At 36.6% G+C, this 26,986-nt stretch overlaps 2 long non-coding RNA genes across 3 annotated transcripts in view; one reads left to right on the forward strand and one right to left on the reverse strand.

The window, feature by feature from the left end:
* Positions 1 to 10,044, forward strand: part of LOC124964622 (uncharacterized) — a 62,849-nt gene extending 52,805 nt beyond the window's left edge. Inside the window, exon 3 of the long non-coding RNA XR_007105009.1 lies at positions 7,336 to 10,044. This is a non-coding gene — a long non-coding RNA (uncharacterized LOC124964622). The remainder of the gene's footprint in view (positions 1 to 7,335) is intronic.
* Positions 10,045 to 12,569: 2,525 nt separating this feature from the next.
* The window catches only part of LOC124964603 (uncharacterized), a 95,114-nt gene continuing 80,697 nt past the window's right edge, over positions 12,570 to 26,986 (reverse strand). The window contains exons 5-7 of one of the 2 annotated variants that reach the window (XR_007105003.1): positions 23,206 to 23,281; positions 15,115 to 15,268; positions 12,570 to 12,792 (exon numbers count right to left, since the gene is read on the reverse strand). This is a non-coding gene — a long non-coding RNA (uncharacterized LOC124964603). The remainder of the gene's footprint in view (positions 12,793 to 15,114; positions 15,269 to 23,205; positions 23,282 to 26,986) is intronic. The other variant, XR_007105005.1, reaches the window with a different exon arrangement.

The raw sequence follows: 26,986 nt of genomic DNA on the forward strand, positions 1-26,986 counted from the left end.
TTGGCTTATCCCTTCTCCTCCCCTTTTTTTAACCAATGTATATTTATATCATATATATGATTTATAATATATATAATGCTATATTTTGTATACAATTTATTCTTGGGTTTTGCTTTTTAATCCATGATCTTTGCTTTTTAATTTGGGTATTCAGACCATTTATACTTAATGCAGTTATTTATATGGATTAAGCTTAACACCAGTATTTGAATTCATTTGTCCTATTTGGTTTTTGTTTAAGGAAAACCTTATTTGCCTTCATTAATGATTTTTTCCCCATTTATTTTCTTTATTGGATTATTAAATCTCTTTGTTAATTGAGTAGTTACTTTAGAGTTTATACTATACATGTTTAACTTAGCACATTCTATCTGCTAATTATATTAACTGCTTAATATCTGATGATGTTAATTATTTTTATTCTGACATAAAAATGTTATGAACCTATTCATCAATCTTCCCCTCCATAATTTCATTGTTGTTGTCATACATTTTGCTTATACATATTTCATAAATCTCACATGATTTTGAATTAAATTTTTACATAAGTTTTCACAGTAAACACTAAGAAAAATATATACAGATCACAAAGTTATAATTCCTAGATTTCTTCACTCCTTTGTGTTGATTCACATTTCCATCTAGTGTCATTCTCCTTCTCCCTGAAGACACTGGTGATCATTTTTTCAGTTTTTATATATTAAAAAACCCTCTTTATTTCCTTCATTTAAAAAATATTTTCAAAATGCTAAGATGCCCTTTTTTTAATATCTCAAGGATATTGCTCCATTGTTTTCTCGCATTATTTTTTTTGTGAAAAGATCTTTAAGATTTTCTCTCTTTGTAGGTTTTGAGTAATTTTATTGTGGTGAATTTTAGAGTTGTTTACTTCAAGTGTCTTCTGTTTGGGGTTCATTGAAATGCTTGGATCTGTGGGTTTATAATTTTTAGCTATTTGGATAATTTTCAGTGATCATTTCTTCAAAAATTTTTTTTCTACTTCCCCTGTAGAGATTTCAATTTACAGCACATTAGTTCACTTATTGTGGTCCCATATCTCACTGATGCTCTGTTGGTTGTTTCATTTCTTTCTTGTGTTTTGAGTCATTTTTTCTCCTCTGTTCTACTTCAGATAGTTTCTCTTGCTATGTCTTTCAACTCACTAGTCTTTCCTTTTATAATATCTAATCTTTTGATTATTTGAGTTTTCCCTCTTGTTATGGTTCATATTTTCCTGATTCTTCATATGCCTGGTAGTTTTTTTTTTATTTATATTTTTTAGTTGTAGATGGACACAATACCTTTTTTTTTTTTTTTTTAACGTTTACATGGACACAATACCTTTATCTTATTTATTTATTTTTATGTGGTACCGAGGATTGAACCCAGTGCCTCGTGTGTTAGGCACACACTCTATCACTGAGCCACAACTCCAGATGGCCTGGTAGTTTTTGATTAGTTGGCAGACATTGTGGATTTTACTTTGGTGGGTGCTGGATACTTTCTGCATTTTTGGATTATCCTGGGATGCAGCTGTGTTACTTGGAGACAGTTTGATCCTTTTAGATCTTCATTTTAAGATTCATTAGAAGGGAACAGAACTGTGCTTAGTGATAAAACCCTTCTGATTACTCTACCCAGTACTGAATTAATTATGTCATTCTCTAGTTTTTTTGGTGGGAAGAGGGACAATTTTCAGCTTCATATTAGTGCCAGGCAGTGGCAGTGTTCTTTCTGAATCTTTTGGGAAGTTATTTTCTCAACCTTACATAGTTTCCTCATGAGCATACAATAATCACTACTCTGTTGACTACTAACTAGATAATTCTACAGATTTCTGGAGTTCTTTCTCTCTCTCTGCAGCTTTTCTCTCTTGTATAATTCTGACCAACTTGGAGAACTATTACCTATCTCAAGTTTTAACCTCAGTACCTCAAGTTGATTGCTCTTCTGTATTCCTCAACCCATGCTATGCCCTTGAATAGTTTCCAAGGAAGAAATCTGGAATAATCCTGGGCTTCATCTATTTTTTTTTTCTTGTCTGTCAGGGACCACAGTCTTTTATTGCTGATGTCAGGTGTACAGAAAAATATTGTCTCATACTTTTTGTTTTTTCAAGTGACTGTTTTGATTCTAAGATTCTGTTCTTGATAATCCATCTTGGCTAAGAAAGTAGGTTCAATCTTCTTCTTTTAAAACAATTCTTTTGTTCAATTTTAGTAGAGGTTTGTGGATTTTATCATGCTTTTCAAATAATCCATATTTGACTTTGTCAAGTCTTTTCTTATTCATAAATTTGTTACTTGTATTTTTCTCTATTATTAATTTCTACTCATATTCTTTATTTCCTTCTTTCCATTGGCATAGCAGCTTTATTCACACATTAAACATAAACTAGAGAGGGTTCCACCAACAATAACCTCTGGACAGAATGATTACTCAATAGACAGTGGTATCCCAGCTCAGATAACTCACATAGCTCTTGTCTAACATACATCATAAGGAATTTCTTCTGTAAGACTGAAGGAATTTCTTTTTTCTTTTTGTCCAGTTTTTTTTAATTGGTGCACTATAGTTGTACATAATGGTGGGATTTATTGTTGCATATTTATACATGCACACATTAGAACCATATAATTTGACTAATATCATTCCCCAGTGTTTTCCCTTTCCCTGCCTTCTTCCCACATTCTGGTCCTTTTCTTCTATTTTATTGCTCTTTTCATTTTTGTGAGATCCCTCCCATCTTTTCTTTCTTTGTTCTGCTCTAGCTTCTGCATATGAGAGAAAACATACTTTCTAAGTTTTATTTCGCTTAAAATAATGTTCTCAAGTTCCATCCATTTTCCTGCAAATGACATAATTTCATTTTTCTTTATGGCTGAATAAAACTCCATTGTGTATATATACCCCTGAAGAAATTTCTTGTACAGCAATAACATATACCGTGGTAACGTTAACCAAGCAATATCACCCCTGCAGAAATCATGAAAACTCCACATAATGACTGCTCTTAAAAAACAAAACAAAACAAAACAAACAAAAAAAAACCTACCATAGATGAGGAGTTCATATGCTTGTATGGTGAGGGACTATGTGGTGAGAGGTGTTTATGTTGGGATTAGGATAGGGTCAATCACAGGAAAACAGAGTCCAGAACCCAGTTTAGAATCAAGATTTGGAACTGCTGCATTTACAAAGAGAACAAAATGAATCCTGAACTCTTCTGCGTCCTGTGACAGGCAAAGCACATGGATGATTATTGCTCCAAGAATTGAAAATGGAGAAATGGATCATCAAAAACTTGGAGATCAAGGAAGTCTTCATAATGTGGATAGGAATATTTCAAAATTGTAAAACTGGATAGAAACATTGTTAACAGCATATGTGAGCCTCTTTAAGAATAACTCTGAAGAAAAGAGCCTCTATTCCCACTGTCATAAGCATTTATGCCTTTGCCTTTTTTTCTCAGATGGTCTGTGATCTTTCTCACATGATCTGATGGACAATATTCCTAGGCCCTCTGGTGCTAATACTGTTCCCCAACACAAATATTAAGTCATCTCTTGATTGTATTCTCAGAATCTAGCCTACTAATTTGCAGAAAGGGTTCAAATATTATTCTTTTATTATACAGAATAAAGAGTTTGAGTTTGATTTCTTGGTCAGGGAGAGCCATTGAAGATTTGTAAGCAGGTAAAGGTCACATTAATCTGTGCCGTTAAATCAAGCTGATCAAGTCACACATCATGTGACTTGCAGCCAACGATAGGTAACTGTGTTTGTTTCATTCTTGATCATGGCAAAAATCCTAGATAAGCCAATTGTGGTGTGGGAGGCGCTGTAATGAATGTGGTCATCTTTCAAAAGCTTCAAGTCTAACGGAGGAGCTTTACAAACCAAAACATCCAGTAATGAAAGGTTGTCATTGAATTTACATAAATGTCCTGTTAATAAATAAATTATGGGGGCCTGTCTACTGTGATTCATTAGACAGAAACACCATGGTTGATGAGACCCACAAAGTACTATTGTTGTTGAAGTCACATGTGTCTTGATGGACTGCAGCAACTGGCAAAAGCCACTTTACCCAATTTTTAAAAAATCCCTCTTCATTTAAATAGGTAGGACTTGAGTCATGGAAGAGCAGGAATAAAGACAATATAGAAGTAGTAAAGAAAGTGTTAATCTATTGCTTTTTCCATAATATTCTATTCTTTTAGTTGTACTTTCAGATTTTTTAATTCTAAGGAAATCATCATTCTGTTGTCTAAGTTGTATGCAATGTGTACAAATATTTATTAAATAAGGGCCATAATAATAGGTAACAGTTATGAATGCTTACTCTGTTCAAGGAATGTGCTTTGTGTTTTGCATATATCGTTTCACTAAAGACTCCAAGAATCCCATGACACAGGCATGGTCATCGCCCTTATTTTACAGAGGAGGAAATAAATGCTTAAAGTAACTACAGGATCAAACAGTGTGAAGGGGTAGAAGTGAGATGTGAATGAGGAAGGTTAAGCTCCACTATCACAGGTTACACGGGGCTTGCTGTGTCACCATCATGTAGGAACCACAGATGTGTCTTCCAGAGGGACTGTCCATGTTTCCTAACACATTATTTGAAGACAAAGCAGTAGTAGTGTTGCTAAAAAAAAATAAATAAACTAACACAAAGACACAGTTTTTCTTATTGCATATAGCCATAGGTACTGTGAAAAATTGTCTATATAAACCTACCAATAAGGGTATATATGTATATCTATCTACCTATCTATATTCATAAATTATTATCTTAACTAATTTCTTTTCATAAATTTATCATAATGTTTCAATATTTTAAGATATTGAAAAAACCTGGGCTCAGTGTAAATGCCTATAGTCCCAACTACTGTGGAGGTTGAGGTGGGAGGATTACTTGAACCCAGGTGTTCTAGTCTAGTTGGGCAACATAGCAAGAACCCTGACTCAATGAAAAAAGAAATTAAAAGATGTAATTTCAAAGATAGTATTAGTATTTAAAAACTCATCAATTTATGTATGTATAAATAGATAGGTAAACATATATAAACATGTATACATATGTGTTTGTATAGTAGCCCCTTTTAACTGCAAGGAATATCTCCCAAGACCCCTATTGGATCTCTGCAAGCATAAATAATACAAAATCCTATATATACATACCATGTGGTTTTTTTGTCACACATTTTTTATCAGTGTATTATAGTTGTACATACTGTCAAATTTATTGTTACACATTCCTACATGCACACGATACACAATATGACAATATAATTTGGTCAATGTCACTCTTCAGCACTTTCTCTCTCCCTCCCTACCTCCTACCCCTTGGCCCCTGTTCTCTACTGATCTCCTTTTGATTTTTTATGAGATCTGTCCCCATCTTTATTTTCCTTTTTCCTCTCTAGCTTCTACATATACCTTGTGTTTTCCTATACAAACATATCTGTGATGAAGTGTAGTTTATAAGTTGAGCATTGTGAGAGATTAGCAACAATACTTAATAATAAAATGGAACCATTTTTTTATATACTATAATAAAAATTAAGTGAATGTAGCCCCAACTCCTCAATGTCATTTTGTACCATACACCCTTCTTTTTACCTGACTGTAACTAAATCATGGAAAGTAAAAGCACAGATAAAGGGGACATTACTATATAAATTTACATATAAGTCTAAATGCATCTATTGCATATATACAATTATTATATATACCATACTAGGTATATTTGGATTTTAATTCACTTCTGGAATGTGCAGGAAGCTTGTCCATGTCTGTGTATATTATAGGACAGAATTTCCATTTAGAAAAGGGCTTCTCCATGAATTTTCTTTCTATGTCTCCCAGAACAAAATGAATTTTGACTCTGTGTGTCAAAATGAGTATATTCAGGCTGGGGAGATAGCTTAGTTGGTAGAGTGCTTGCCTTGCAAGCACAAGGCCCTGGGTTCGATCCCCAGCACCACACAAAAAAACAATAATAATAAAAAATAAAAACAAAAGAGTACATTCACTCCCTATCTTTATGTACTACATATTTCCATTTATTTTCAAGTCAGTTGGTGCAATACATGACTTTCCCCAGAGCAAGAGGCTGGAGTGGAAGGCATGGCATTTCTCAGTCAACAGAAATAGAGGTAAATCAGTCTGGGGTCCAAATGCTCTGTGAATGCTGGCAGCCAGCCAGAGAGCAGGTCTAAATTAAACAGATTATGCCAAAGAAAGCACAAATGCAAACCCAAGACAAATCGCCCAAAATGACTTGTATTCCTGCATTCCACCACAGTTTCTGAATATAAACTGTCCCCCAAAATATTAAGGGAGAGATTGAAAACTGCAAATCCTCTGGTGGCTCTAAAACCCTCTGCTTAGATTTCAGAGAGCAAGCCTAGGTCTAGACATTTCCCCTGGTACCAGGCAGGAGGCCTCTGGGGCTGCGACTGTGGCTGTGTGTGTGTGCACATACTCGTTTACGCTCTTATAGGCACAGGCATGTGTGCACACTGCAAATTCATCATGTCAAGGGCAGCACTTGCTCTGCAGGCCTCGTTAGGATAACCACATCACACAATGGTTTCTTTCTAAATAAACAGACGAGGAGAGCTGGCTGATAAGTCACTTACAGAATATACCGGCCAAATTTAATCAGCGGCCCCTGCGTGCAGACAAGTGGCCTTCTATGCTAGCTGGTTTGGGAGAAGATATCATCTATCCTGTGCACAGGCCTCGTAATTGCATCTCATTCCTGACTCCTGCAAAATAATGACCCTCTCCTCCCATGGTTTGCAGAACACATGGGGAGGAAATAGTAGATCTGAGCTAACTGGCCCAGAAATTCTAACCAGATGATGGAAAAATGTTTTGTCAAAGTAAGAGTTCTTTGAATTTTTAAGAGCCCAGCATAATCTAATAACCAGCCTTTCAAGACAGAGTCCAATATGGGGCCAGCAAGACTGTCCACCATTATTTTAATATAATTTTGCCAGTTCTTTCATTTTGACATGTACAGAGAAGAATCCAAAATAAGACATTCCTTCTCAGTCCTTCCTTCCCTGCTTTTTTTTTATTGGCAAAAGAATAAAACACTTTTCCCTCTAAACAAAGCAGTAAATGACACAATTGAAAAAAAAAAAAAAGCCTTGCAAAACTGCATTGTGTTTTCAACTTTATTAAATAACCCAAAAAAGAAAAAGTAATAAAATGATTTTAAGAAGTCTGTTAAACTACCATTGGTTTTTGGAGGTGTTGACCAGTTGTCTAGTTCCCTCAGTAATTGACCTTTTTGATTTGTTTTTATGTTGCTTTCAGCTTTTGTACACAACAGGCAGTCACTCACACAAGGAGGCCTCTAAACACTGAAACTCTCCAGAGGTGGATGCTTTGGTCAAGACTATGGAGAAGGAAGATAGAGACTTTAATCTCAAATGCTTCCCTTGGCACCTCAGAATCAACAGTGACTGCTTTAAAGTTTTCTGAAGACTATGGTCTATAGGAATGAAGTCACCAATTTTCATGTTCTGCCTAGTTTGACTGTTTAGGCAAATCCCCTGATCTCCTCACCTCTTCAACCACCCAGATGTCCATATTCTCTTCCAGGGCAAGACTGCTGGGGATGAAGCTTCATACTTTATAATTATCTTCTCTTCATTTCAAAAAACATTCTTTCCTCTACTGCAACTATTGGAAAGCAGGAAAGTGACTTCACAACAAGACTTATTCATATTAAAGAGAGAATGACTGATACCATTGGGGGGTACCACTTCAACTAATTTATTTGTATTTTTAGGTTAGGAACATTCATTTCTTGGAGCATTATGTTTTATGAACATTAAGCATTCTGTCTCCATTGTCCCTAAGTACCAATTTAAGGTTTAGAATGGATTATTACTGTAATATGAACCCAGAGGGGAAAATCTTCAGTAGTATTATTCTAAAGACTGGGATTGGTAAAGAAGAGCTCTTCATACCCCTAGACCATACCATACTGAAAACTGATTGCTTAGAGAGCTCACTCTCTATTCCTATATCTAATCCAGGACTAAGAGCTAAAGGCTTTCCTGAGGTATCTTTCTAAGATTCATCCTTGGTATGCAGAAGGAGCATCTAGATTCAATACAGATGGGTGTGTTCTACACTGTGCAATAAACAAGTGACTAATGAACTCCCATGTACAGTTGTCCTCAGTATCTGTAGAGGATTAGATTTATGATCCTCCACATATACCAAAATCCTAAAATGCTTAAGTACCTTATATAAATTGGCACAGTATTTGCATATCATCCACACACATCCTACATATGCTTTAACTCATCTCTAGAATACCTAATGCAATATAAATACTACTTAAGTAGTAATTATATTATAGTGTTTAGGGAGTAATGACAATAACATAGTTTGTACAAGTTCAGTACAGATACATTTTTTTCAAATATTTTTGATCCACAGTTGGTGAAATCTGTGGATGCAAAGCACTGACAATATTCATTATTGGCCTTGTCAAGTGTTTGCATAAAGGTTCACCAATTGATCCTCTATCTGTGAAGTGAATACAGAAAAGATAGGACAAGGCAGTTAGTAGAACAGGAAGGAGACTTCAGGGGACTCCTGTAGCTTGTGTAGAAATGGCATGGCAGATGACAGAGTTTAAGGTCAAGGTAAAATGAACCCCTGAAACATAAAGGCAATGGATGAGTTAGCATGGGTTAGGACTCAAAAGCTCAGAGATCCATGTGGTTTTCTGTGTGGAAAACACAGAAAGTGTTTTCACAGAAAGGAAGTGAGGAGGAGGCAGCAGTTACCAAGACAGGAGAAAACCTAGAACATTTGAAAAGGGAATATCAATTGGTCCAGATACCCATAGTGTAAATACTTCAAAAAACTCCTAACAGTTTGATTGAGCTCATGCATGTCCATGGAATGGTGCTTTTCCTCCACCTTTCTCTGAAGGGCTAGTAAACCACAGTGCAGGTGGCCATTCTGATTGGACTCTGTTGAGAAAGGAAAAAGGAAGTATCAGAAAGAGGGAGGAAGATGTCTTCCAGGAATAATGTTTAGGAACATCCTGGGATAACTGGATGAACATCTTTAGTGGGGACCAAAAATGGGAATGAATAGAATGGAGAACAAAGATTTCTTTGACATGGCCTAGGGTAGAAAAAATTTGATTTGAAAGTCTCAATTTTGTTCCTATTTCAAAAGACTACTTTGTGATATTGTCTGTGGTTGTTGTGCAAACTAAAGTTTCTGGCAAAACCATTCATGCATCACATACCACAATGTGCTCTTTAACTCACTCCCAAGGTGATTGTAGCGCTCAAAGGAAGGAAATCACTGATGGAAATCCTTTGTCTTTCTTGGATAGCAAATAAATTGCATCAATTACTTCTGGAAAAATGAATTTGAAGCTGTATAGTAATATGAAGACTGAAATTTGAATTTTTCTTAGTAATTTAAAGATGGATGTTCAGTACCCAGCAAATGACCTGTCTCTCCCTAAGTCCTGTGAAATTACTCTCTCCCTCTTGGGCCATCTGGTATTGGCATTACACCTTCATGTGTTTTTTCACTCTCAATAGCAGATCATCGCCCACACTCTTTCATGCCAAGAATTACATCCCTGCAGTGTTTGGTCCATCCTTTCCAAACTTCCATCACGTATTTCTTGAAGCACCGCAATATCTCTGGATAAGAAAAGCCTTTTTTCCTCATCCTTTTCCTCATATAGAACCTCTAGGCATGAAATCATCATTCATAAGCGGTGTACCTATTTTACCTTTTATTTACTCATGGGTATTGGTTGCTGTTTGAGTGAAGAGTCAAACTGTTCTCTGTAGACTTAGTCTCTTCTATTTGTGTCAACAATGTCCACTTTTAGTTATAACCTACTTAGAGATAGAAAGTATATTCTCCAGCTAGTAGTTTTTGAAAGTGGCTTATAGGAATATCCCCTGAAATACAGGAAAAAAACACTAAAAATCATATATTTAGGTTACATATATATACAAAAATACCCATATATTTATGTGCACACATACAAATGTAAAAATGTAAATGTATACACATGTGTAAATAGTCATATGTACATGTATATGCCTATATACCTACAAGTATATATATTTTAATGTTACCTTTTATATTTTTGTATATACTTTAAAAGATATGCAAGATTTTTGTACAGTGGTGGCTCAATACAGTTAGCTTATATTCAAAATCTTTTTCCTAGGGGTGCATGGTCAGATACTGTCTACACCATCATAAATAGTCTGTGGCTAAATGTCATTTGACAAAGAAACAATGGTGTCAACAACATTTACTCATTGTGTATTTTTTGATGCTCTTAAGATTGTTATCTAATTATAAAATGGTCTTCAATACCATTTCAATATTTTTCAACAAATAAAAGGCAATTTGCAATAACTCCCTTTTAGCAATCTCTGTTTTGAATCATTTCAGAGAAGATAAAGAATAAATGAGATTAATTCCAGGTGATAAAAACTAGGAACCACTGAAATTTCCAAGTCTTTCTCCTTTTTTTCTGCCCCCAGTGATGTATTCACCCACTGCCTGGTCAGATTTTCAAGGATGAGGTGTAGCAACCTCTCCATTGTTCCTGTAGCAGAACTCAACTCATGTTCTTCTTAGTGATAACAAAGCACGTTTAGATTGATTGACCTTTGGTGTTGAGCCTACTACCAAGGTTGAGATTCATCTGGGAAAGGACTGGCATAGTGTGTGCCTGATGTTCAGCTCCTCTTGACCCAGCCACCCCAGCACAAGGGCATGCCTTGTCAGACATGTGTGTCTCCCATATAGGTAAATACAGAGGGATATTATGCCACAGAAAGGTATGGCCTGAGTAGCAACACCAAGGAGAAAACTCCTTTTTTGTTTCTGAGCCCTCCTCCGGAGAAACATCTGCCAGACTGACAGTGACCATGACATGAGACTTGTGTTTCCTGTAGTGGTGAGTGTTCTAGACTACCAAACTGCTTCCCTGATTGGGATCCCCAAATTTTTCATCTCTACCTCTGGTGTCTGCCATGTTGGGCTTGACTTATTCCAGATTTTCTGAATCTGTCATCAGCAGAGCTATTATCTCCCCCACCCCTCGCAAAGGAGCTCTTTATTTTATGGTTAAAAATCCATCACCCTTTCTATAAAGGTGCCAAAAAAAAGATAGCCTCTTCAATAAGTGGTACTGGGAAAACTGGAAATCCATATGCAGCATCCTGCACAAAACTCAACTCAAAATGAAGGACCTAGGTATTAGACCAGAGACCCTGCACCAAATAGAAGAAAAAGTAGGCCCAAATCTTTATCATTTCAGCTTAGGACCAGACTTCCTTAACAAGACTCCCAAAGCACAAGAAATAAAAGCAGGATTCAATAAATGGAATAGATTCAAACTAAAAATCTTTTTCTCAGCAAAGGAAACAGTCAACAATGTAAAGAGAGAGCCTGCAGAGTAGGAGAAAATCTTTACCACATTCACTTCAGATAGAGCACTAATCTCCAGGATTTATAAAGAACTCAAAAAACTTAACACCAAAAATACCAAGAACTCAATCAATAAATGGCTAAGGATCTGAGCAGACACTTCCAAGAAGAAGATATACAATTGATCAACAAATATATGGAAAAATGTTCAACATCTATAGCAAGTAGAGAAACGCAAAATCAAAACTACTGTAAGATTTCATCTCATTCCAATTAGAATGGCAATTATCAAGAATATAAGCAATAATAAGTGTTGGCAAGCATGTGGGGGGAAAGGTACACTCATGCATTGCTGGTGGGATTGCAAATTGGTGCAACCACTATGAAAAGCAGTATGGAGATTCCTCAGAAAACTTGGAATGGAACAACCATTTGACCCAGCTATACCACTCCTTGGCCTTACACAAAGGACTTAAAATCAGCATACTACACTGACTCAGCCACATCCATGTTTATTACAGCTCAATTCACAATAGCTAAATTGTGGAACCAACCTAGGTGCCCTTCAAAGGGTGAATGGATAAAGAAAATGTGGTATATATACACAATGAAATATTACTCAGCCTTAATGAAGAATGAAATTATGGCATTTTCAGGTAAATGGATGGAGTTGGAGAATATCATACTGAGCAAGATAAGTCAGTCCCCAAATTCCAAAAGTCAAATGTTTTCGCTGATAAGTGGATACTGATACATAATGGGGGTGGGATGGTCAGATTAAGGAAAGAATGAAGGAACTTTGAATTGTGTAGGGGGAAATGAGGGTAGGAAAGATGGTGGAATGAGACAGACATCATTATTCTTTGTACATGTATGATTACCCAAATGTTGCAAATATACATTGTATACAACCAAAGAAATGAAAAGTTATACTCCATTTGTGTGCAATGAATCAAAATGCATTCTGCTGTCATATATAACTAAATAGGACAAACGATAAAAAAGAAGTGAGAAAAAAGAATATTTAATATTAAATTAAATTATTATACCAGACATTAAACAATACTACAGAGTAATAGTAACAAAAATAGTAAGGTATTGGCACCAAAGGTATGGCAGGTAGACCAACGGTACAGAACAGAAGACACAGAGGAATTTTGTTTTAAAAAGTATTTTTAGTTTTCTAGTAAAAACAAAAACAACAAAATCCTGAGAATTTCTCTGTGGAAGTGATGATAAATAAAAGGAACTGATCTCTTGGTCATGTCAAAATGCTTGGGGGTCCACAGGTAGACAAGGAAGACACTTGTTGATATTTTGGTTGGAGATCTAGAGTCACCATACAAGACGAGAAGAAATAATGTTAAAACAATAATAGGCAAGATTACAGGTGATTTCATTTTTCTTTGTATGCTAAAATGAAAATTTTCTACAATAAGCATATATTTCTTTTAAATTAGAAGAAAATGTACAATGTTAAAATAAAACCAGTGTACTGTGAATTACTTTTAAATAAATATGTACACAGAGAAACCCTAAAGAAATCAAGGTTGCCAGAAATCACATAGGGTAATTTTATTTAAATTTGAAATGTGAGCTATGACTATTTTTCAGATATTCATGGAATAGAACGACAGAACAAAATTGTTTTATGGATGAGAGAAGATAGTTTTTTGTTTTTTTTCTCTGTCAGATGGTTTCTTCTATTTAACCAAGATTACAATTCCAGAATATCTACTTCTCTATTTCTACTGCCTTTTATTTTTCCATGGTTGCAATCTCTTGTAATTATGGAATTTTTTTTTTTTTTTTTTTTTTTTTTCCTGGAGCAGCACCTCAGAGATTAGCCAGTTTGGAGCCAATCTGACTATTCCCGAATGTTGCTAATAATCTTCTCTGTAGGAACACAAGTTTTTAGGACATTCATATCTGCTCTGAGACTTAAAACAGCTGGAAAATACATGACCTGAATTTTTTTATTTGACATTCAAATTCACTGTTAAATAATACTTAATATCTGCTTTATTTTTTTTTGCATAATTTTCCTGTGCATGAACGATCACCTCAGAAGTTCAATGCAGTTCAAAGTGTAAATTTAGAAGTATAATTCAAAATATCTACTTTTAATAGATCAACCCATTGCTTAGCTAAGCAAATGACAAAGTTCAGAAGAGGGTCACAAAGTCGTGTGTTGTCTTTATTTTTGAACAGCACTGTCTTTTGCATACATTTATCTTTAAACGGTAAGAATTCAATATGAAGGATGAAGAATTCCTCAAATAAAGTCCAGTCCCACCTTGGTGATAATTATTTATTTAAGAAAGCATAAAAACCAGTGTGGTGGTGTATGTCAGTAATCTCAGCAGCTTAGGAGGCTAAGGCAGGAGGATAGCAAGTTCCAGTTCAAAGCCAGCCTCAGCAACTTAGTGCAGACCTAAGCATCCTAGTGAGCTCCTGTCTCTAAATAAAAAATAAAAAAGGGCTGGTGATGTGGCTAAGTGGTTTAGCACCCAAGGGTTCAATCCTTGGCACACATGCACGCACACACACACAAAGAGAGAGAGAGAGAGAGAGAGAGAGAAAGCAAGAAAGCAAAATATCCTCATTTATTTAATTCTTTAGCACTAATTTATTTGTTTGGCTAAACTTAACAAATATCATCTTTGTTAATAGCAATTTCTTTATTTCATTCATTCATTCTAGATCGTTTGCATTACATACACCAGGGAACAAAACAGGCAAAACAAACAAAACAAAACAAAACTGAGCTCTCATGGAGCTTAAATTCTAGAGGGTGGATAATAAGCATAGCAAATGAATAAAAATATAGTTTTAGATTCCAAGGAGAAAATAAAGCATAGAGGGAAAGATCAATAAAAAACAGATTGTTTCTATAACAAAATGTCTAAGATCAATAGAAAGAATAGAAATGTATTTGGTTCACAGTTTTGGAGGCTGTGGAGTTTCCATTGAGGGCCTTCTTGATGCATTTTAAATGGTAGAGGGCATCACAAGATGAAATAGATCAAGAGTGCTAGGTCTCTCTTCCTCTTCTTAAAAAGCTACTTATGCCAGCCTGGGAATCACACCCTCATGATCTCATGGTTATGATTTGGATATGCAGTGTCCCCCAAAAGCTCATTTTGTGAGGCAATGTTCAAGGGTGTGCTTAGATTAATCCATTTGACGGATTAATAATTTGAAAGGTTTACTTGATGGTAACTGTAGGCAGGTGGGGCATGGGACATGGTAGGTCACTGGGTGTGTGTCTTTGGGAATTACATTTTATCCCTGGCTCCTTGCTTGCTCTCTCTGCTTCCAAGTTGCCACAAGCTGACCAACTTTCCTCTGCCATGCTTTTCTGCCATGATATTCTACTTTTTCTCAGGCCCAGAGCAATGGAGTTGGCCAGCCATGGACTGAGTCTCTGAAACTGTGAGCCCCAAATAAATTTTGTTCTCTAAGTTGTTCTTGCCAGGTATGTGGTCACAGTGACAAAAAACAGAATAACATACTCATCTAGTCTTACTTACCTTCCAAAGGCCTCACTTCCAAATACCATTAACATGTGAATTTGGGGAGTAAGTTTCCAATACCTGAACTTTATGGGAACATGTCCAAATCATAGTAGGGGATGTGGATCAGACTTACTGGGAAGGTGTCTTTCAAAGACTTGCAAAAGTAAAGTGGGGTTGGCCAAGCAAAGAGAATGATCTCAGCAGACAGAGTGAATGGTACAACGATACTGAAGAGGAATAGTTTCTTGAAAGGCTCCTTTGAAAATACACTCTACGGTCATGTGTATCTAAAAAGAACAAATAAAATAAATTAAAAAGACTCCTTTGGGTGGGAGGGCTTATCGATTTTTAAAAAAAATTTTTCTTGAGTTTTTTTTCCAAGTCCTACTTCCTGAGAAGCTGCTGGATCATCAATTCCTCAGCACAAAAGAAGTCACTGAAGTTCCCAAGGCATCCAGAGAACAAAGGGGAGCCTGCCTCATGCTGATAAATTACTTGTGTTAGCACCTGTAAGTCGGTTTTGCCTCCTGCTTGAACCTCTACTTGCTGTTGATAACAGCCACAGAAAATGAAACTTGACAGCAGATTGTGATTTTACAGTATCCAGCAGCAAAGTTCAGCTAATTGTGAGCATATGATTTCACAAGCGTCAAATTTTATATTTGGTCTCTGGCTCTGACAACCCTATATTCAGCAGTTGCTAATCATTGAGGCATTAATTGCTTTTCTCCCAGGACTTAAGCAAGATGAAATTTTCTTTCTAAAAAGTAACTTCTGCAAAGCTGAGAAGTCATTGTTTCTTTGTGAAATTGTCCCTGTGGGATTGTTTTCTGCTGAACTCTCCAAGAAAAAACAAAAAACTGTTGGGACAGCAAACAAAGATCCCTGTGCTGAAGCTTTGCAGAAAGGCAATTCCGGTGGTGTCTAGTTTCAAGTTAGAATACTAAGATCATAATTTCAGGCCATGGATGGCTCTCCCAGATGTCTTTGGTCAAGTTAATCACAGTTTGCCTGAAGGTTGAGTTTTCAGGTAATCCATCATGGCATAATTGTAAATCAAGAGCTCCTTCTAGCTGAAAGTTGGGAGTTTTTAGCTCAGCTTGAGACTGAGGACATTTAACACAAGGTTCCCAGTCTCTATCTTTTCAGTTTTGCAACTGAAGCCAATTAAATGACTCTTTAACAAATGCAGTAGAAAGCTCAAGAAGTTACATGTCAAAGGGACACATCAATCTATGATCAGCAAGAACGTGTAATGTTCTGAGAACTCAGTGAAACCTAGTCTTGCCATGGGCCCTCCCCTGATTGAAGATTTTTATCCTAGATGGTTAAGTGTGTCCTCAGTAAGGCCCCAAGGAGGTGCAGAGTAAAGTTAGTGTCACTGGGGGGAAAAGGCACATTTTCCCGCTTCTCCTGACTTTTTGTCCGAAGTCCCACACACCATTAATCTATGTTGCTTTTCTCCGGCCTCAAGTTAATGTTTTCCCCGGTTCACTTTTAATAACAATGTATGTTTAGAAAGCCATGCATTGAAGAAATAGCCTCTAGTCTACAGTGGAGGTTCTCTGGTGCTTGATGTACAAAACGTTATATATGTGGAATCTGGTAGAACACATTTAAAATTTTATATACACATACACACAACTGTATAGTCATTGCATATATCATCTCATTTACTTCTCCTCTAATCCTGTATTATTTTTTTTAACACATGAAGAAGTACAAAGGTGAAGTAAAACATTGTCCAGAATTTTCTAAATGTTTTACATCCACATCCAGCGTTTGAACTCTAATCTGGGTGTCTTCAGAGATAACTTCCATTTGGGGGTTATGTGGCAGTCACTTGGCATTTATATTTTTACCATTACCCATTCTGATCTCCATGCATGGCACACCAACCAGGAAGTGCTGCAAAGGGTTGACATAGCACTTGCTCTGATGGTCTTCCAAGAGACTTGGCCCATCTTAATACCAGTTAGGAGGTACCGCTTGGTCTCTCTCCAAACCTGAGCTTCCCAAAGACATCTCTTGCTGCCAGGGAAAAATGGCATGTTCAAAGAAGAAGAAGAAGAACCTGACTTTCTTTTTTTTCATATCATGCTGTCCCAGGGATAGTTCTAGATATGTGTGGAAGATACTCAAAATCTGTATTTTTTGAAATCACAAAGCCATGTCGCTATCTGTTCAGAAGGAAAGCACAGTGGTGTTTGTAATTCAAGGCTATCAGAATTAAAGTTTCCCTCTATAAGTTTCCCAGATCTTGAAAATTATACATGCTTTTCCCTGCATTTTATCCAGGAATATTTGCAACTATAGGACTCCAGCTAAACTTCAAAGGCAATTCACAATCCTGCCCACTCTTCTTCTTGCTTTTTTTCTTCTCTCAGCCACATCAGTTTTTTCATTAGAATTCTTCATTCCATTCAATCTCTTCCCTGGAGTAAGAGGCATTTTCTTCAACTTCCCTATGTTGCTACCTCTGCAATTATCACAGTCACACACTGCTAAGGGCCTTGGGGAAAAAATCAGACAGTAGGATGCATCTCTTTCCAACTCTCCTTCTGCCTCTGGTCTTGCCATATATCATTAATCACTGCCTTTCGTGTCCTTATGCCCTACCCTATCATGTCCTCATAAGACAGCTGCTACTATTATCAGACTAAATGCATATGATCAAACAGTTTTCATCACAAATCTAGGGTGACACAACAATAATAGCACAATTAGAGAGTTCATTTTTTTTTTTTTTTTCGGTACTGGGGAGTGAATTCAGGGGCACTTAACCACTGAGCAACATCCCCAGTCCGTTTTTGTATTATATTTAGAGAAAGGATATCGCTGAGTTACTTAGGGCCTCGTTAAGTTGCTCAGGCAGGTTTTGAACTCACAATCCTGCCTCAGCCTCCTGAGCTGCTTGGATTGTAAGCATGCACAACCATGTCCTGCAGAGAGTTTGTCTTTTTAAAGTACATATTCTGATCATTGCTGTCTCTGACACAGTTCCTCTCTCCTAGTCTCCTTTTGGAATTCCTTCCTTGTGTAGTTGGGATACAACAGGCCATGTTTATGAGAATTCATGGATGGCATGGAGAATCTACTAACACATCACCAGGAATAAAGGAACTCCCATCCTCAGTTCCCTGTCCTTTCTTTGGTGAGACATCTTCTGTTTGGGAAAAGTTGGAAACAAAAAAACAAAAACACCAGTCTGACACTTATTCTAAGAACATAGAGAGGAAAACCCTAAACTTAGTTTCTTCTATATTCTTACTCAATGATCAACACAGATAAGTTCTGTGACCTCACTTGTGTGGGGATTCTTCCACTCATACTAAGCAAGTCAACCTTCAACAGAAGATGACAGCAGCTGTGTCCTCTCATTCATTTCAGTTCTGACACTGTTTGCCTGAAAGTAGCATCAGATCCAATAGGTTAAGGCTTCTGTCTTGCAAGACATACTCTAAATACCTTTCACAAGTTTAGGAGTCTCTGACTAATAGGTTACAAATCACGTTTCCCACCACCCTCTCCTAAGGTTTAATTCATTTGCTAGAGTGGCTCACACATTTCAAAGGGAAACACTTTTACCAGTTTATTATAAAGGATAGAGATCAAAGATGCATAAGATGAGGCATGTGAGAAGGGCACACAGTTTTCATGTGCTCTCTGTGTGCACCAACACCAGGAAACTCCACATGTTCAGCTATCCAGAAGCTCCCTAAACCTAGTCTTTTTGGTTTTATTAGAGGCCTTATTGCAAAGGTATGATTTATTAAGTCATTGGTTGTTGGTAATCAATTCAGACTTTAGTCTGTCTCCCCACCCTGGAGGTTGTGGCTATGCTAACATTCCCAGCCCTCTCATCATACCTTGCCTTTTCCTGTGACCTGCTCCTACCCTGAATCTACCCAGCCACCAATCAACTCTTCAGCATGCAGAATGATGCATCATTTTGAAGGTCCCAAGGATTTTAAGAGTAGTATGCCAGGAAGCCAGATGAAATATATATTTCACAATGTCATATCAATTTGTTTCCCATAAAGTAGAAGGATTTTTCCCTAAACTGTAAAGATAGTTCTCTGAAATAATTATTTCTGATTCAAAGCCCCATTGCTGCCTATACATTCAGATATCAGGAGCACTTTAACTGAATGTTTTCTTGATTAGATGATTTGAATGCAGGTCACTGGTGGGGATTAGGGACCTTCTCACCACCAGTGACCTGCATCCAATAGGTTAAGGGTTCTGTCTTGCAAGACTGTCCCATACTCTGGATACCTTTCACAAGTTTAGGCCTTTGGAGTCTCTGACCAATAGGCTACAAATCACGTTTCCCACCATCCCCACAGTTACTTAGGAAGTAGACACTAGGGACATAATCTGCTCTCTGCATGCTAGTCGCTTTCCTCTTTCTTCTAGGTATTCTCAAAACAATTTTATAGCTCATTGGGAACAGAAAAAAGTGATGTCTGTTATTAAATTTCCAGTGGTAGCAGGAGAAACACTCTTTCTTCAAACTGGCTACTGTCTATATCCAGAGATTCTCTTCCTCAAGTATCACATCTCAAATGGAGATTAATAGCTAAATAAACTAGTGTCTCATATTGTTGTTTTGTGGGGTATTCCCTCATCTTCTCTTCTTGGCTCTTCACAAGAGAATACTTACTTTTTCTTAATGAAAACAAATTAGGTTTTATAATAGTAGCTTGCTATTTTTGTAACACCATGATTGAGTTGAACACAAAGTATAGTAGTGACTGATCTCCCCTTTTTCCTGAATGAGTGAGCAGATGATTAAATATTGACATCAACATGCTTGAGCATATCTGAATGAGCAGTGTTTGACAATTGCCTCTGTTTGAAATGATGCTGTGTTTTGGTTGCAGTCTGAAGCTTTGAAGTGCTACTTGGCATCTCCTTTCTTCCATGGATCACTCACCAAACATGACAGATTTGGTAAAATGTTAGTTAGGTTGAGTCTTGCTTGCCTCCACTTTGTTACTTTTGTATGAATCCAATAGTTGTTTTGTGGGTTTTTTTTTTTTTTTTTCTGGCTTTTTTTTTTTTTTTTTAAGGTTTTTAGCTGATGTTCATGAAAAAAGTTAGTACTTGGAACTGTGCTGGCAATGAAAGGAAATCCTAAGGAAATGTATTTCTTTCCAGAGCTGTGTCATACCATCCTTTGGGTCCTCTGCTGGAAAAGTAGAATCAAGCCTTAAATAATTGCCTTTTTAATTGTTTCTTCTAGTATTACAGATGTAAGATTGTACTGTATCATACTCTGTGAATGTAAAACCTCTTATTCGATACATGGTAGTGACAATGCTTTATCAGAATTGTTTTTAATTTTAATGATATTACTCTAGAATGTTTTCTTTTCGACTGATTATTGAGAAGTTAATTTAAAAAAAAATGATGCCAGGTATCACAACAGTAACAGAACTTTACTGTTTTTTCAGGTTTTGTTTTGTTTTTGTTATTCCCCCTCCCCTTTTTTAATGGAGTGTGCTAGATGTCTCTATAATTTTGTTCAGATGACTGCAGAACCTGGAAAAACTGTTGCTATTGATGCAAGACATACTGCTATTATTGATCTTTTTATATAAATATATATGTGCATATATATATATATATATATATAAAATTTGAATTTTTGGAAACTTTAGCTGTGCTGTCAACTTGAAAAAGTATCCCAGTTTATTGTGCTGAGTTGGCGTTGTACAGAAATTTATAGTCAAATTGATCTAGAAACGTTAAACTTATTTTTTTTTTCCCATTTGCACAGGGGTAATTGTTTAAATATGTAGGATTACATTTATTTAACTGTATTAAATATGTAGGCTCTTATCTATATGACTTGATTGCAGAAACTAATAAAGTATTCTCTAATGAAAAAAAAAAAACAAATTATGGATTGAAAGAACGTCCTCAACAAGATTAATGTCATCTACAAAACACCCAGTGCTATCATTATACTTAATGAATTTCCCCTAAGATCAAGACTAAGACAAGTATGTCCACTTTTAACACTGATATTCAATATTGTATTGGAAATTCTGTATGACGTTGTTGAGCAATAAAAAGAAAAGTGTATCTGAATTGAAATGGAAGAAATAAGCTATCCCAGCACCATTTGTCTGCCTGTAGGGGGTATGAATAATGGTGGAATGAGACAGACATCATTACCCTGTGTACATGTATGACTACATGAATGGGATGAGTCTACATCGTGTACAACCATAGAAAGGAAATGATGTACCCCCTTTGTGTACAATGAATCAAAATGCAGTCTGCAAAAAAAAAAAAAAAGAAAGAAATTATCTCTTTTGAATTGACAAAATGTTATACATAAACAATTGCAGAGTTCACTAAATACAAATAGATCTAAGAAATGAATTCTGCAAGATTGCAAGATACAGGATCAATCTGCATAATCATTTGTATCTCTAGATATTACAATCCAAAAATGAAATTATTCAAACAATTCCATTTACATTCACATCCAAAAGCAAAACAAAACAAAACAAAACAAACAAAAGCCTTGGAAAAAATTAGCTGAGGAGAAAATCTTGTACTGTTGCAATTTTATAAATTACAAAACATCATTGAAATAAATAGAACTTTAAATAAATTTAAAGGCATCACCTATTCATAGATTAGAAGAATTAATACTTTAAAAATGTCAATGTTTCCCAAATTCACCTACAGATTTAACAAAACCCCAACTTTGTATTTTGCAGAAATTGACAAATTTATTCTAAAATTTATAAGGAAATCACCTGGAATAAGCCAAACTAAAGGTTAAAGATACAGTACTTTATGAAACTGAAATAACTTCAGACATGACTTGCAAGAACAGGGGTTCCCCCAAGGCCACCTTTACTTCTGACCACCTGATCACAAATCTGAGGGGGTTCCCACAACTGCTTTATGAGTTTTATAACTTCTTAGAGTGACTCACAGAAAAGTGCTATAATTTTGAAAAGTGTTTTAATATAGTAAATATAGAGTTATTTCCATTATATACAAAATAGAATTGGCCAAAGTAGGAAATACATATACCAAAGTCTGGGAGGATTCCCAATGTATATCTTCTATCTTCCTTAAGAATGCAGAACACTAAAGGCATCAAAATATGCCAATACTACTCAAAAAGTTTTGCTAACCTAGGAAGCTCACCAGTTTCAGTGTCCACAACTTTTGTTGAGACTTCTTTACATAGGTATGATTAATTGGAACATTGTCTACATTACTGAACTCAAATATAGACCCCAAAGGTCAGGACAATAGTGCATGGCTCAAAACCCCAACTCTTAAATCACAGGGTTGGTCTTTCTGGCCTCCATTCTGAGATTCTGAGTCATCCCCCATTCTGATTTGGATCTGGAATGTCTCCCAATGGCTCATGTGTTGAAAGCATGTTTACCAATTTACCATGTTTCAAAGGTGAAACATTAATCAATGATTGGATCACGAGGGCTCTGACCTCTTCAGCGGATTAACCCATTTGATGGATTAATAATTTAAATAGCCTGACTGGGAGATGGTGAAAACTATAGGTAGGTGAGGCATGGATGGGGGAATTAAGTTATTTGCCTGGCCTTGGGGACTGACTGTATCCTGGGCCCCTTCTTTTCAACCCCACCCTCCTCCACTTTCTGGCTACTATGAATTGAACAGTGTCCTTCCACCATGCTCTGTCACCATGATGTTTCTTTCTTGGAGCCAACAACCATGAATTGAATCCTCTGAAACTGTGAGACACAATAAATCTTTCTTCTTCTAAGTACTTGTTGTAAGGTATTTTGATTACAGTGACAAAAAGCTGACTAAAACATCCCCCTAAAATAAACTATCTAAGGGCTTACCGTAGTTACTTTGTTAGAATAAATTATCAGGTATGGTCCAAGGGCCCACCATGATTAACAAAAACACTCCTATAACCTGAGATGTTCCAAGAGTTCAGAGGTCACCTCTCAGGAATTGAGGACAAAGGTCAGTTACCTTCGTTATTATTAAGAAATGCAAGGGACCCACAACATCCAAAGCATGATAAAAAGAACATAGAAGATTCAGAATTTCTTATTTTAATACTTAGTTTAAAGCTATAACAATAAAGATACTGACCTAAGAATAGACATAGATCAAGGAAATAAAATTAAAATTTAAATGCCCCACCCCCACCAAAAAAAAACCAAAAACCAAAAAACAAAACAACTCTTACCTTTGTGGCTAGTTGATTTTCTTCAAGACTTCAAGACAATTTAATAGAAAAATAATAGTCTTTTCATCGAATGATGCTGAGAAAAATGAATATTTATAATCAAAAATATGAAGATGGATACTTTCCTCATACCATATAAAAATTATTCAAATGAATCAAAGAACTAAATGTAAAAGATAAAATTACAAACCATTTAGAAAAAAATCATAGGGGAAAATCTTTAGGACTTTATATTAGGGAATGGTTTCTTAGTATGACACTGAAAAACTGATAAATTGAGTCAATGAAAATTAAAAACATCTAGGATTCGAACAGTAGCATTGAAGAAAATGAAAAAACAAGCCACACCATGGGAAATATTTTGCATTTTATATCTGCTAAGGAACTTGAATATATTTTTATATATAAAGAACAGTTACAATCCAACAATAAAAAGACAAATAAGCTGATTTAAAAATAAACAGAAGATTTCATTTAGACATTTCTTCTCTGAAGAATTATACAGTCAGGTGCTATGGTACTTGACTATAATCCCAGTGACTATGTAGGCTGAAGTAGGAGGATCACAGGTTCAAAGCCAGCCTCAGCAATTTAGTAAGGCCCTAAGCAACTTAGTGAGATCCTGTCTCAAGATAAAAAAAAATTTTAAAAGGGTTTGGGATGTGTCTCAGTGGTTAAGAGTCCCTGGGTTCAATCCCTGGTACAAAAAAGAAAGAAAGGAAGAAATATGCAAATGACTTACAAGCACACAAAAAGATGCTTAACTTCATTAATCACTATGGAAATGCATATCAGAACCATGACAGGATACTACTTCACAACTATGAAGATGGCTAAAATTTTTGAGGAAGGGGGAAAAGAAAAAAATGTTGGTGAGAATATGGAGAAATTGAGGTTTCATACATTATTGCTTGGTTGTGAAATGGTGCAGCCACTTTGAAAAGATTTTGGAAGCTTCTTGAAATGTTAAATATAGAATTAATATGACTCAATAATCACACTTCTTGTTTTACACCTGAGGGAACTGAAAACATTAAACTCAGAGATTCTCACCACTGAGCCATATCCCCAGCCCTTTTTTATACTTTATTTAAAGACATTAAAATTATTTAAAGACTTTATTTAAAGTCTCTCTGAGTTGCTTAGTGTCTCACTAATTTGCTGAAGTTGACTTTGAACTTGAGATCCTCCTGCCTCAGCCTCCTGAACTGCTGGGGTTATAGGCATAAGCCAATGTGCTCAGAAGATGGTAGCATAATTCTTAGTAGTCAAAAGCTAAAAACGATCCAAAAGTTTATCAAATGGTAATTGGAAAAACAAAATGTGGCATATCAGTACACAATGGAATATTGTTTCATCATCAAAAGGAATAAAATTCTGATAAATGCTGTACCATCAAACCTTAAAAACATGTGCTTAACAAAGCCAGACATGAAAAAGGACGGATCTGGGCACGGTGGTGCATGCCTGTAATCTCAGGGGCTCAGGAGGTTGAGGCAGGAGAATCAGGAATTCAAAGTCAGCAACTGTGAGACACTAAGCAACTCAGTGAGATCCTGTCTCTAAATAAGATACAAAATAGAGCTGGGGATGTGGTTTGGTGGTTCAGTGCCCCTGAGTTCAATCCCCAGTACACAACCACCCACCAAAAAAGAAAAAAAGAAAAAGGAGGGGCTCTCAAAAATAGAAGAAAGACCAACCATAGAGTAAAGGAAGGGAATTGAGAGGGAGGAAGGAGGAGAAGGAATGGGGAAGTGCTGGGGAACAAAGTCTACCAAATTATGTTATGGCTATGTTCAATGTGCTACAATGAATTCCACTGTAGATATATGTGTGTGTATATAATTATGATGTGGTAATTAAAATAACAATAATAAAAATAAGAGGAAGATTACTAGGTGGAGCAAATAGATCAGGAGAGGGAGGAGGGAAAGAGAAGGTATTAGGGAATGAGAGTGATCAAATTATTTTATGTGCATGTACAAAGATGGCATCGCATCTCAAAATCATGTATAATTTATAATACACCAACGAAATAAAGTAAAAAGAAGCCAGACATGAAAGCACACATCATATGATCACCTTTATGTGAATTGTCCAACATATTCAAACACATGAAGATAAAAAGTAGATTACTGTTGCTGGGAAGTGGAGAAGGAGGTCCTGTGGAAAGACTGTGAAAGGGTATGTGTTTTCTTTGAGAGGTGAAAAAATATTTTACAATGAGACACTGGTGATGACTGCCCAACTTGAATATATTATATATTAAACACCGAGTCAGGTATTTTTTAAGTAGTACATGTTGATTATATCTCAATAAAGCTAATGTTTAAAAAATAAAAAAGAGGTTCAAACTTCAACATTAGAGGGAGCAGAACTCATCACCCGAAAACGGCGGTATCAGATTTGGAGGTCCCATGGAGATTTACGCAGAAATGGCAGACTGGAAGGTGACGGCATTTCATGTCGCTCCAGGACTCAGGATTCAAGAAGATGAGGTTTTGAGAGACTCTGAACCAACTCAAAGCTGCTGGGTGAATCTCTCCCATTGGGGAGGCACCCCGGATGGAGCGGTAGTCCTGGAACACATGGAACTTTGTGAAGCAGAGTTGCCCAAGGAGATGAGACACCCCCACTCCCCCAACCCCCCTGGAGCAGTGAACTTGGACAACCCAGAGCATTGTAGAGGAGGAGCCGCCCAGCGATTCGCTCGGACTTAGAGCGACAGTCCCAGGACCGCAGGTGGAGGAGGGACCACAGAGAGACTCTTGGGGTAAAGCAAAGGTCCCAGGACTGTGGGAAGCTTCTCTGAGGAGGGGCCACCCAACAAGAAGCTTCGGTGCAGGGTGAGGCTTCCTGGCCCGGGAGGTAGGTCCTGGCCCCTGGGAAAGTTGCAAAGGAGGGCTGCCCAGTCCAGGCAGTAGTTCTGGATGGAGGGGAACTTTTATGAGGGGAGCTGACCAGCGAGACATCCCCACTGGATGAGTCTTCCCTGCTGGGCGAGGCTTTCCCACAAGGGCGACAGAACCAGAGACACAGGCCCAAACAAACCTTGCCTCAGCCCGCAGTATAGTTCCCCTTTGGGTAACCATTGATCAACAAGTGGAGGTGCCTCTGCCCACCAGCAGGGAATATACCCCACCTGAAGTCCACCACCCCTAGAGGGGCACCTTCTTTGTGGATCACTGCATTATCAAGTTCCTCCAAGATTTTAGGCTACTGAAGGCTAGGAGGTGAGTTATTGGAAATCTACAGGGACACTGTAAGTCAATAGGGGAAATCTGCAATATCTCAGAGTTTCACTACTAGAGGAGTAGATACCTGAGCAATATGAGAAAACAAGGGAAGAAAATGTCCCAAACAAACCTAGATGCTACATCAGTAAAATCCAAGGATGCATGGCAGAGGAAATGACAGAAATGGAGTTCAGAATGTACATAATTAAAATGATCAGAGAAGCAAACGATGAGATGAAAGACCAAATACAGGCATTGAATGATTGCAACAATCGACAGTTAAAAGAGCAAATACAGGAAGCAAAAGATCATTTCAATAAAGAGTTAGAGATATTGAAAAGAAAACAAACAGAAATCCTTGAAATTAAGGAAACAATAAACCAAATTAAAAACTCCATAGAAAGCATAACCAATAGAATAGAACACCTGGAAGACAAAACCTCAGATATTTAATCTTGAAAACAAAGTTGACCAAACAGAGAAGATGATAAGAAATCATGAACAGAATCTCCAAGAACTATGGGATATCATGAAAAGGCCAAATT

The sequence above is a fragment of the Sciurus carolinensis genome, chromosome 14 (genome assembly GCF_902686445.1).
Source record: "Sciurus carolinensis chromosome 14, mSciCar1.2, whole genome shotgun sequence".
NCBI lineage: Eukaryota > Metazoa > Chordata > Mammalia > Rodentia > Sciuridae > Sciurus > Sciurus carolinensis.